The sequence below is a fragment of the Prunus dulcis genome, chromosome 4 (assembly GCF_902201215.1).
Source record: "Prunus dulcis chromosome 4, ALMONDv2, whole genome shotgun sequence".
In the NCBI taxonomy this organism is placed as follows: Eukaryota; Viridiplantae; Streptophyta; class Magnoliopsida; order Rosales; family Rosaceae; genus Prunus; species Prunus dulcis.
In genome coordinates, this window is record NC_047653.1 from 22,116,764 (window position 1) to 22,128,482 (window position 11,719).

The window sequence follows — 11,719 nt, forward strand, 5'->3', positions numbered from 1 at the left end:
GTGAATGAAGTTGGGTGAAGAAATCAAAATATAAGACACATATTCTACCCATATTGTTTGACTGTTTGAATTATCCATGTAAGCTTTAACAAAGAAGAACCCATTTGAGTTTGGGACTTTGGACCTGTTGGGTCTCATGGTGTCACCATAAATTTGACTGAGGTATAGCAGCGAAGGTGAAGTGGGTTTGCAGGTAGAGTTGAAGAGATGGCTTGTGGTGGTGAAGCTTTGGGTGTTGAAGTTGGCTTTGAGAGAAGGCGAAGTGGATGAGCACAAAAAACAATCTCATGTGAAAAGAAAAAAGTCTCATGGGTTAGGGTGGGATTTGAGATAGGGTTTGATATTTATACATCTCACTAAAAAGTCTCACACAATTTCGCATTTGAAAAAATCATTCGAAATTAACAAGTTTTTGAATACCATTAGACTTGTTGTTACTTGTTTAAAGTCTTGATTGAATACCACAAGATTTTGACAAAAGTCATCCATATACCCCCTTTGATCATGATTTCATGTTTCACTTTACCCCCTGTAGTCAACTCCATTAAAAATGTTGACATGGCAGGGGTAGTTTCGTCTTTTCATCCTAAATGGATATTTTTCGTCCAATATAAAAGGGTAACCTAGCAAATTGTGCAGCCACCTCCGTTCACAGGCCTAAATACAAAATGAAAATTTTAAGTGTGTTGGTGCAAGGAGATTCGAAACCATGACCTCCAATATCAAACAATAGGTCCGCACCACTAGAACAAGATGTGTTCTTATGTAATATTTGTACTATGATCAATTGGAGTGGTTAGGTAATGATGGATTTGTTGGAGTTGTGTGGTTTAGGGTAGGCGATTTGGGGTTGTTGGATGAATGTTTTAGAGGTGCTTGGGTGGAAGTGGCTGGTGGTTGTGTGGTGGTGGGGTTTGTCCGATGGGAGCGGTAGTGGGGATGGAGTGGGTTTTTGTGGGCTAAGAGAGATGGAGGATGGAGATTGTTGGAGTGGGTTGATCTGGTAGGTAGGTTGAGGTCGCGGAGAGGGTGCAGGAAGGTGGAAAGGTAGTGATGACATCCAAGTGGGATGGGTGGACATGGCTGGTAAGGGTGGGGGATGAGGTTGCTAGTTTTTTTTAATTATATATTTATATATTTTAATGTTTTTATGCCATATGGGACAAAAAGGCGAAATTATCCTTGCCATGTCAGCAATGTTGACGGGGTTAGGAACGGAGTTGACAGCAGGAGCAAAGTGAAATGCGAAACCACGATCAAAGAGGATATATGGGTCACTTTCAGTTTTAAGTGCAAAGTGATATTTGTCCAAAGTTTTGAGGGGCATATAAGACAATAAAATATATTAAATTAAATTTCATGTCTCCCTTCCTTTTCTTAGAAAGATAATTTTTTTTATATACCTAAAACAGAATAAACTTGCAAATTCCAATAGGTTGTTGCAGCAAGAAATGACAGGACCCGATCCCAATTCCGCTTTGGAATCCGAGCCGGACCCTGTGCATGTCCGACACCTGGCGAATGTCGGGCACAAATGACCTTTTTACCCTTCCTGTTACAACTACGAATAAAACTTTCTTTAGACTCCTGCCGAAAATTCGACAGAGTCTCCCCTGTATTTTGTCTAAACCAAAAACTTCCACCTGTTAAACAAGCAAATAATTTTCACACCAACTGCCAGAATAAATCCAATCAACCATTCACCAGTTCAGGTTTCTCCCTAAAACTAGATATCAGAGCATTTTCTAAAACTTTACAAGATTTCAAGAACTTTACAACAAGATCCTACGTTTCTTGGTGGCGCAGAAGCTAAGAGTGGCCCGGTGGTGGATCCCTGCGCACTTCTACAGCCTGGGGGCGAAAAACAAGTGAAAAATGTGAGTGGACAAAGTAATGTTCTTGAAAACAGTTTATAATCATAATAACCCCCAAGGTAAAAATAATTTAATAAGTAAAGCTAAAGTTTAACTGTGTTTAATATAAAGTATTCATCTAAATATATATATAATCATATGTATATAAATTCGTAAAACTGAACAATTATATGGAGATATAAAATATGCACGAATAATGAGAAAACTGATATAAAATGATTGAAATCAATACTTGCATAAAAGTGCTCAAATTCCTTTAACACTACCACCTAGTTGTACCCCTGTCAATCCGTCAATTCCCTTGGCAGGTCTCGGGCGACACGCAGTCTATCCGAGCCGCAAACTGGTAGGATACCGGGGACTATGGTCAGCCTGATCCGCTGGCAAGTCTCGATGACACACAGTCAACTCGAGCCGCTTTGGCAAGATACAGGGGACCGTAGTCAGCCTGATCCGCAATCCTGACAGGTCTCGGGGACACAAAGTCAGCCGAGCCGCAAATCCTGGCAGGTCTAGGGACACCAAGTCTGCCGAGCCGCAAATCCTGGCACTCACGGTCCTAGCGTCCCCGAAACTCGTGAGGCAAAGTCAAGTGCACTGACGTAACTGTAATCAGACTGGATGTCCGTAGACATCGGTCCAACTGTGGGTAATCACCAAATAAAAGGCAGATAGATGGTGGTTCTAAAACAACTATTTTAGAAAAACCTGATAATTCTCTGTAATCTGATAAATCTGAGTTAAACTGCTATTTCTGTATCACAAATCTCAAGTCTGCTGCTCAACTAAGTAATATAAAAGTAAAGATATTTTACGCTACAATTCATGGTCGGAACACTTACAATAACACTTATTCAAGATCAAATGCTGAAATTTATTCAGATAAACTCATTTATAAAAACTTATTTATATAAAATCAATATAAAATCATTTATGTAAACTCATTTATATAAATCATTTATATAACTTATTTATATAAAATCCTTTATGAAAGAAAGTCCACTCACTGCTGGTCCGAGCTAGCTGGACCTCTTGAAGGTCCCTCATGTGGTTCTGTCGGGCCTCTTGTGCTTCATTACCCATAAAGATTAAATTAATAAAACTGCTCAATAATAGAATTTAAATTACACACCCTGCCTCCGGCTCCTAGAAATGCGTGTACACATTTTAAAGTCACTCCTATGCCCGCTTAACCTTTCAGACATTTAGAACAGCCTTGAAAGACCCGAAGTTTTACTAAGCGATAAACTGTCAGACCGGCCGATCCGGAACCCCGTGGGGTCCACGATCTCCAATGGCCAATCTAGGCTTCTCTAAAGGTTTCGCACGAAGGAAGAACCATGTTCCGCGAGTTTGGTCAGAAACGAACGGTCGGATTAGCCAAAATCGCGTTATCGCTTAAAATCCAAACCCTAGCCCCAGGGTTCGCGATTTCGGAGTATCCGGGACTCCGATTCGCAATCCGTCAACTCCTATACGATCCTGAAATCATGTAGAACGACATATCCAAAATTGAGTGCGATCCAACAGATCAACGACACTGCACCCAAGGATCGCGTAATATGAAAAATTCGTTCGGGGCTCAAACGGACTCCAAATCGAGATCCGCGAGATCCGCGAAATCCTACGTGCTCGTGACAGCACGAGGATCGTAAAACTACACATAGTCACTTCACCACCCTCACCCAGGCGCCGCCACAAGCGCGGGCAGATTTGGGTGTCCAAAGCGATACCGGGTTGTCTGAAAAACTCGGAACCAGGACTCCAAACTCCTATCCTAGGTAAAACACCCCATTTGGAGTCACTTTTGTTCTTGGACATACCCCAAAAAGTGGCCGAAAATGGCCGATCACGGCGGCTGAAATTTGGCCGATTTTCAAGTTGAAAATCGAATGTTCTAGAGCCAAAATCGATCAAAACCCATACATCCATCAGATAGAGCACGAAAAATAGCTGAGAAACCATACCTTACTAGATCGATTTGGTGGAGAATTGAAGGAGAACGAAGAGCTTGAAGTTTGGACTGAAAATTGGCGGAAATCTGCAGATTCCGGCGAGCTCCGGCCGCGGCGAGGGCGGCGACGGGTCGGGGAAGAACGGCGGGGGAGTGGCGGAGCTGTTGGTACCAACGGCAGAGATCGGCTCGGCCTGTGGCGGCCGGTGCGACGTCGAGAAAGGAGGGAGGTCGCGGCTGGAGCGATCGGGAGGAGACAGAGAGAGGAGAGAGAAATCTGAGGGGAGGAGAGAGAGAAAGGGATAAAAATCTGACTTTTTGTCCAAATTACCGTTTTGCCCTTCGCGGTATTTTGATCGTATTTTCTTCGTTACAACTCCGATTCGAGTCTACTCCGTGTCTACGGACTCGTTTCGCCGTGCTCTACGCAACGGCATAAGCGGAATTGCCAAATTCTGTCTCGATCAAAAAGTCAACTTTTTTCCTATTAAATAATACGAGGGCAAAATCGTCTTTTTGCTAGAATATATTAATCCTACTTTTTAGATATTTTGTTAGTTTTTTAGATATTTTGTTTTGGGTTATTACAAGAAAAGTCTTGTGATTAATAACCTCAAAAATGGATTTTTTTTGTTATTAATATTCTGAAAAGTCATATAAGGTTAACTAAATGTGTGAGAAATTTATGAAGTTGGTTTAATGTAGAAATAATGGATTTAAGTGAGTTTAATCTCAATTCGGATTATAATGTGCTTAAGTTTAATTTTATAATTTTTTCGAAGTAGGTATAAGAAATTGAAGTGAGAAAATTATGATTCTTAGATATAAAAATAGTATACATCGCTACAAGCACGTGGTAAGTTTCGGAGAATTTTTCAGAGTTCGGATGAATTTTTAATAAATGTATTGAAATTGGATCGATCGGACGATGACACGTGGCAGTCAAGGAAATAAAATAAAATAACTGTTCACTACTGTTTGCACGTGGGTGCCAACACTTTTTTCTCCTTTTCTTTTTCTTCTGGTTCTCTTCTCATGCGCTTCCTTCTTCTAGTCTAATTTTCCTATTACCAAATACCCTATGCCCCCTGTTTCCTCCTTAGTTTTGTGACATGTGGCATTATGTTAACTCTCTTCATCCCTCTATTTGAAAAAAAATAATTAAAATATATTAAATACATGTTTGACAAAAGAAACTAAAGTATTAAAAAAAAAAAAAAAAAAAGTTCCTAGCACACGACTACCATCCAACCCTAGCGACGAAGCGTCCCTTTCCCCCTCTTTCTCACCTAATTTCTAGCCTAATAGAACATAATTATGTCGTTTGACTCAGATCCTCCATCAACCTTATGGATTGATCTTCCTTGGAGGAAGCAATCATGGGAAAAGCCAAGGTCGCGATGGAGCAGCCTGGAGAATGTCGAGCTCGAGATCAAGCTTGATGGCGTCTTCGAGGCAGAGGACTTGTGGATTCTAGATCTGGTGCGGCAGTGCGAAGGAAGAGATAGGAGAAAAGGAGGGTGTGCTTGTTGAAATAAAAGGACCACAATAATTGAAGGCAAATCTGGATTTATATCTGTTGGCACCGCATGGTGGGTGCCGGAGGAGATGAATGGACTATGCTTGTGTATAAAATTATTTTAATATTCTAATATTCTTTAATACAAATAACAATTAATATAGTTGCCACTGCTGGTGTTGGGTTGTGGGGAATAGGGGTTGCTGCCTTTGGGGTTGGGTGGTGGTCGTGTGCTGGCTGTTGAAGTTTGATGGGTGGGTGCTGAGATTTTTTTTTAACTTAAATTTCTTTTGTCAAAATTGTATTTTAATTATTATTTTAAAATAAAGGGGTGAAGAGAGTTAACATAGTTAAATTAGTGTAAAGTTGTGTGCCACATGTCACAAAATTAAGGAGAAAACAGGGGGCACAGGGAATTTGGTAATAGAAAATTGGACTCTCCTTGGTCTGGTTTGAGAGAAAGAAAAATAGATTTTCTTAGAAAATCTTTTGAAGTTCATATCTTTAGTTTTAGAGCTCGAATTGTGGAATCGTTTTCACCTACATGAGCGTGAGAATGAACCCTACAGTCTAAGGTAATTTTTGAAGGCTTTCATACAAATTTCGAAATTGCTACAATAGTGGACTTTTTATGATTTTAATTACATGTACATATTTTGAGGTCAGGTTGTAGTCCTTGTTGTAATGAGCACGGTGGTGTGCTCGAAAGTGCGAGATCCGTAGTTTGACCAATGATTTATGCATCATAAATTCTTGACTGTTAGATCGGACTACTTGATAATGTCCAAATTTATGTATGTAGTAGTTTGTATGGTTGTGAGTCTGTAGGTTCACGCGGACCCTAAGTTATTGTGCCTAATGGTGCGATCTAGAATGATCCCACCGTTGGATTGAACCTAAATTGATACCAGAAGATGTGGGGGCTATTTAGAGTCCATTGGTGCAACCGTATGCGGAATCCGATGTTGTGTGCTTGAGGCAGATTTTTGGAGCGTCATGTTGCGGTGTGGGACCTATGGGACGCAAATAGTGACTTTTTGGACAATTGGATATGTTTGTCCTGTTTTGATGCTGACAATGCGTATGTCCTAGTTTTGGAGTTGTTTGGATGAGATTTGATCACTTTGGACCCTGGGTTGGTTTGAAGGGCATTTTCATCATTTGGACGCGGTATCTTGGATTTGTGCGAGGTTGAGGATAAGGTTGAAGATGTGGTTGGTCGTGACATTTTTGGAATTGTCAATAGTGACTTCGGGAGTCACATGTGAGGTGCGTCTCGAGTGACGTGTGCCTCGATTTGCATGCCAATGCACGATGAGATGAGTTGGAAGCTCATCTTTTTTTTGGAGTGTTGTTCTACGTTGAAATACGTACTTTGAGTCTGTATTGACATTGTAGTTCATAATAGGTTGTATTGTATTATGGAAAGAAAAAAAATTCATGGTACATTTGTTGAAGATTCCAAGCTTCGTATCCCGTATCGGTTTGTTTGTAATAACTCGAGGGATGTGTTTTGTTGAAAATTTGAGAGCTATTAGAATTTTATATTTTTACTTTTGGAACACTCGCAACTCACATATTCTCAAAGCCTATTCTAGGGCTTTGACAATTTCAGTTAAACAGCCCAACAACCATCTTATTGATTGATAATTTTAATATATTGGCACATATTTTCCTCATTTAACATGTATGAGTTAAAGCATCAGACTTAATGGTCGACTTACAATTTTTTCTACTTTTTTAGTTTGCAATTGTATTTTTGTAGATGGGCATTTCATCACCCGTATTTTTCTAGACGTGCATCCAAATAGTTTATGCATGATAAAGAAAAAAGTAAAATGTTGAGACGCGCGTCTAGAAAAAGAAACTGTTGAGATGCACGTCTAGAAAAATATGGGTGACATGGAAAATAAATCAAACTACGAAAACCAAAAATATTCAAGTAAAGAAAAATTATTTTGCTCATTATAAATATAAATCATATTAACTAATTCTTAGTCTAGTGGTATTTTTCTTTTGGCAACGTAATTGTATTTCTCTTTTTCTCTAAATGACCGTCTTAAAAGTTTTCTTTTATTGTCCGCATTTTTCTAGACATGCATCTCAACAATTTCTTATTTCAATATCGCGTGTGTGATTATTGGCATATATTTTTTCTAGACATGCGTTGTAACTTTATTTTATTTTTTTCTAACTTTTAGAATGGACATCTAGAAAAACTATGCGTCATTACTCACATGCGAAAGGCCTTTATTCGATCTCTTGGGCTACCTACAACTTACCATTTTTTTATAGAAATAATTGTACTTTTCTAGGCATGCATTTTAATTCAAGCAAGCAAAAAAAAAAATCTATAATGCCCGTCTAGAAAAATACAATTTCTTAATAGAAAAAAATTGAAAGTAGCATGTAATAAATATAAATTTTTTTTTTTTTAAAAAAAAAGGCCTCCTGCATGCACAGGAGAGCTTGCAGAGAGGCTAGTTGTTTAAAGGTATAACCAAAACAGAATTTAAAGGTATATATTAAAATTGGAAGATATAGAAACATAATAGATTCAAACATACCTTCAAATCTCTTGTTATGATCTCTAGGAGTGAATCTTCATAAGAAAAAAAAATGAGGCAATAGTAACAAAGAAACAGAAAATAATTAACACCATTACAAGTAGGACAAAATGAAACATAATAACAGAAAATTAATCCTTCAAATCTCTTATTCTGATTTCCAAGAGTAAATCATCATGAGAAAAAAAATAAGGCATATTAAATCAAAGGACAGAGTAATAGAGAAACATAAAATAATTAACACCATCACAAATAGACACAAAGAAAAATATATTATATTCCTATTTAGATCGGTGCACTAGATACTAAGTTATATCAGGTTTGATAACAGGTTATTTCCTTTTGCGTGAACCATTGATGGGCTTAGAGTGTTAGTCAAGTAGGCCCTTGGTGATGATTAGAGATGACTTGACCTAGCCTTATATAAGCTTAAGACCCTACTCTCATCATATACGCTCTCTAACCCTAATCTCATCATAAAGAGAGTTGAAACAGTTTCTGAGAAAGAGCAGAAGTCTTGAGCCGTTCATGTCTTTTGCTAGAGTTGCTGCTACTGCAAGTGAATGAGTTCAGAGATCGTGTACTCAAGGAAGATGATGGCAGATATGTCTTTTATGTATTTCAAGTTGTGTGAAAGATCATGAACACTTATATAGAAATTCTAACAATTAGTATCAGAGCACGTGGTTACTCACCCACATTGAAATCGTTTTCAAGCATGCCTGTTGTGACATGCGTGAAAATGTTTTTGGTTATATTTAAAAAAAATTATGACAGATTAAACATGTTTTCTAAATACTATGAATATTAAAGAATCTGGAAAAGGCATGTTTCAATTGATTGTTCATATCTTCAAACCTTTAAACTCGGCCTTGCGTCACTGTAAAGCAGTGGGTTTTGTCAGTTATGCCATTCCCTATTTGGAAAGGAATTTTGGGTCAAAAAGGGACACCGAAAACCCCTAACACACTTTTCAAAGCAGAAACATTGCTCACATTAGAAACATTGTTCACAACAATTTTAGGGTTTTCTCTTGGATTGCGTTTTGTTTGGTTATACTATGTGCTAGATAGGAACTTGTTTTTGTTCTGAGAATCAACAAATTTTTCATAACAAAACCAAACCTAAATACTCAAACCCTAACGAAATAATCAAAATTGCATCATACCTAAATTACTTGATAAGTTTCTTCAACAAATAAAATCTATCCTGTAATCTATTTATGATGGCACAAAATAACAAGTAATTTGTTTGTAAGTTATAAGTAATATCTAGCAACAGAGGTGTGATACTTAATTAATAAGGAAACTTGAATCTATTACTTGTTGGTTTTGTGGATTAAAGTTAAACTGAAAAACTGTTTTCTTTTAACAAATTGCAAGTCGGTTTTTTGGGAAGTACTTATACTTTCTTTTGCAAATCCTTACAGCATCAAATCCTTCCTCAATCAATTTCTCGCAAATTGAAACACTCATTAGATCAAACTTCAAAAGATGGAAGTTTGATTTTAAAGATATTCTCAGAATGAATGAGATCGATTATGATCTCCCTCATGATTGTATTTAATTCAAGCTAGTCATTTCGTTTATGTATCTTATAGTACAGCTCCAAAAGCTTAGGAAAAAGGAGAAGCATCTAGCGTTTAATAGGTGATACTCGTGTCAACTTGTCATGAATGAGGTTCTAGTAAAGAATATAAGGGAGCTAATTAAGAAGCGAAACGAAGATGAATTGCAGCGAAAAAGGGTTGAGGCATAGCGACGCCATCAACTTTATGGAGGACTCATAAAGAGGTGCACAGCTACAATGGACAGTCTTAGGATCGTCGTAAAGTTTTGGATATTCTTGGGGAATAGAGAGCAAGTAGATGTGGTAGCTATTGGAGTTGTTAATATGAAGTTGGATTCATGATTTATTTTAGAGTTGGATGATGTAGTTTTAGTACCTCAATGAAGAGGAATTTAATTTATGTTCCAATATTATCAAGACTTGGTTTTGTTTTTGAATTCAATAAAGATGGCTTCACATTATCTCAAAAATTCAATGTTCTTACTACTGGTTTTCTCTCAAATGGACTATATTGACTCAATTACAATAAAGATGGTGACGTTTTAATGGCTGAATCAAGTGAGAAAATGATTAGAAGTGAAGGAACGTCCACTAGGTTATGGCATAGATGTTTAGGGCACATTTCAAAAGAAAGAATGAAAATTATTGTTAAAGAACAAGTCTTACCACCATTGACTTTCAGTGGTAACAAGATTTGTATTGAATGTGTTAAATGAAAACTCACTAAAACTAAAAAGAAAGGTGCAACTCGCAGTAGTGATCTTTTAGAGATCATCCACACAAATATTTGTGTACCATTCCCTCCCCAAACAATTGATGAAAATCGATTTTTCATCACTTTTATAGATAAACATTATTGTTTTGGTTATCTATACCTCATAGCAGAAAAATCTCAAGCTTTTGAGATGCTCAAAATTTTTCAAACTTAAGTTGAAAGGCAACTTGACAAAAAGATCAAAATTGCGAGGTCAGACAGAGGGGGTGAATATTATGGATGTTTTGATGAAGAAGGACGGTGTGCTAGATCTTTTGCTAGGTATCTACAAGATAATGGAATAAATGCTCAGTACACAACGCCAGGAACTCTGCAATAGAATGGTGTGGCTGAGAGAAGAAATCGAACTTTGAAGGATACGGTTCGTAGCATGAATTCCAAAACTGATTTGCCTATGCATCTTTGGGGAGAGGAGGTCAAAACAACAAACTACATACTTAATAGAGGCCTAGTAAGTCCATGGCTAAGACACCTTTCAAATTTTGGACCACTAGAAAGCCTAGCTTGCGACATCTTCATGTATAAGGTTGTTGGGCTGACATTAGAATCTATAACCTTCAAGAGAAGAAGTTTGATCCTAAAATGATTAGCTGCTATTTTATTGGTTATCCTACAAGGTCAAAGAGTTTTAGATTTTATTGTCCAAATTATGGTACCCGAATTGTTGAGACTGATTGTGGAAAGTTTATAGAACATAAGGAGAATGCTACTGGGAATGAAGATTTTATTTTTGAAGAAGAGGATGTAGCTATGATTGAGAATGTTGAACCAAATGTTACACCATTGATTCCCTTAAGTGATATTGCGCCAGCCCCTCCGAATGATCAATTGGAGCCTCCACAGTTCGAAGAACCAGTTAACCAACAACAAGAACAAGATACAGAAAATCCTAAAATACAAAATTTAACAGAACCAATACAATTGAGGAGATCTTACAGACCAAGAAGATTAACATCAAATTCAAATTATGTGTACCTACAGGAAACATATTTTGACATTAGAGATGAGGCGGAACCAACAAGTTTTAAAGAAGTTATGGAGAGTCAGAATGCAGAAAAATGAGGGAATCAATGTTACATGAACTCGAAAGCATGAAGAATAATCAAGTATGAGAATTAGTTGAACCTCACAAGAGCTATAAATTGGTAGGCTCGAAATGGGTATTTAAAACAAAGAAGGATAATGATGGAAAAATCGAAAGATTTAAGGCTAGATTGATAGCAAAAGGATTCACCCAAAGGGAGGGAATTGACTACACTGAGATGTTTTCCCCAGTTTCCACCAAAGATTATTTATGCACAATTATGACATTGGTGGCACATTATGACTTGTTTTTACATCAAATGGATGTAAAAAACTGCCTTCCTAAATGGTTTCCTTGAAGAACCATATTTCAGAGGCAACTTGAAGGGTTTGCAAAGGAGGAAAAAGAGCATATGGTTTGCAAACTTGACAAGGCGA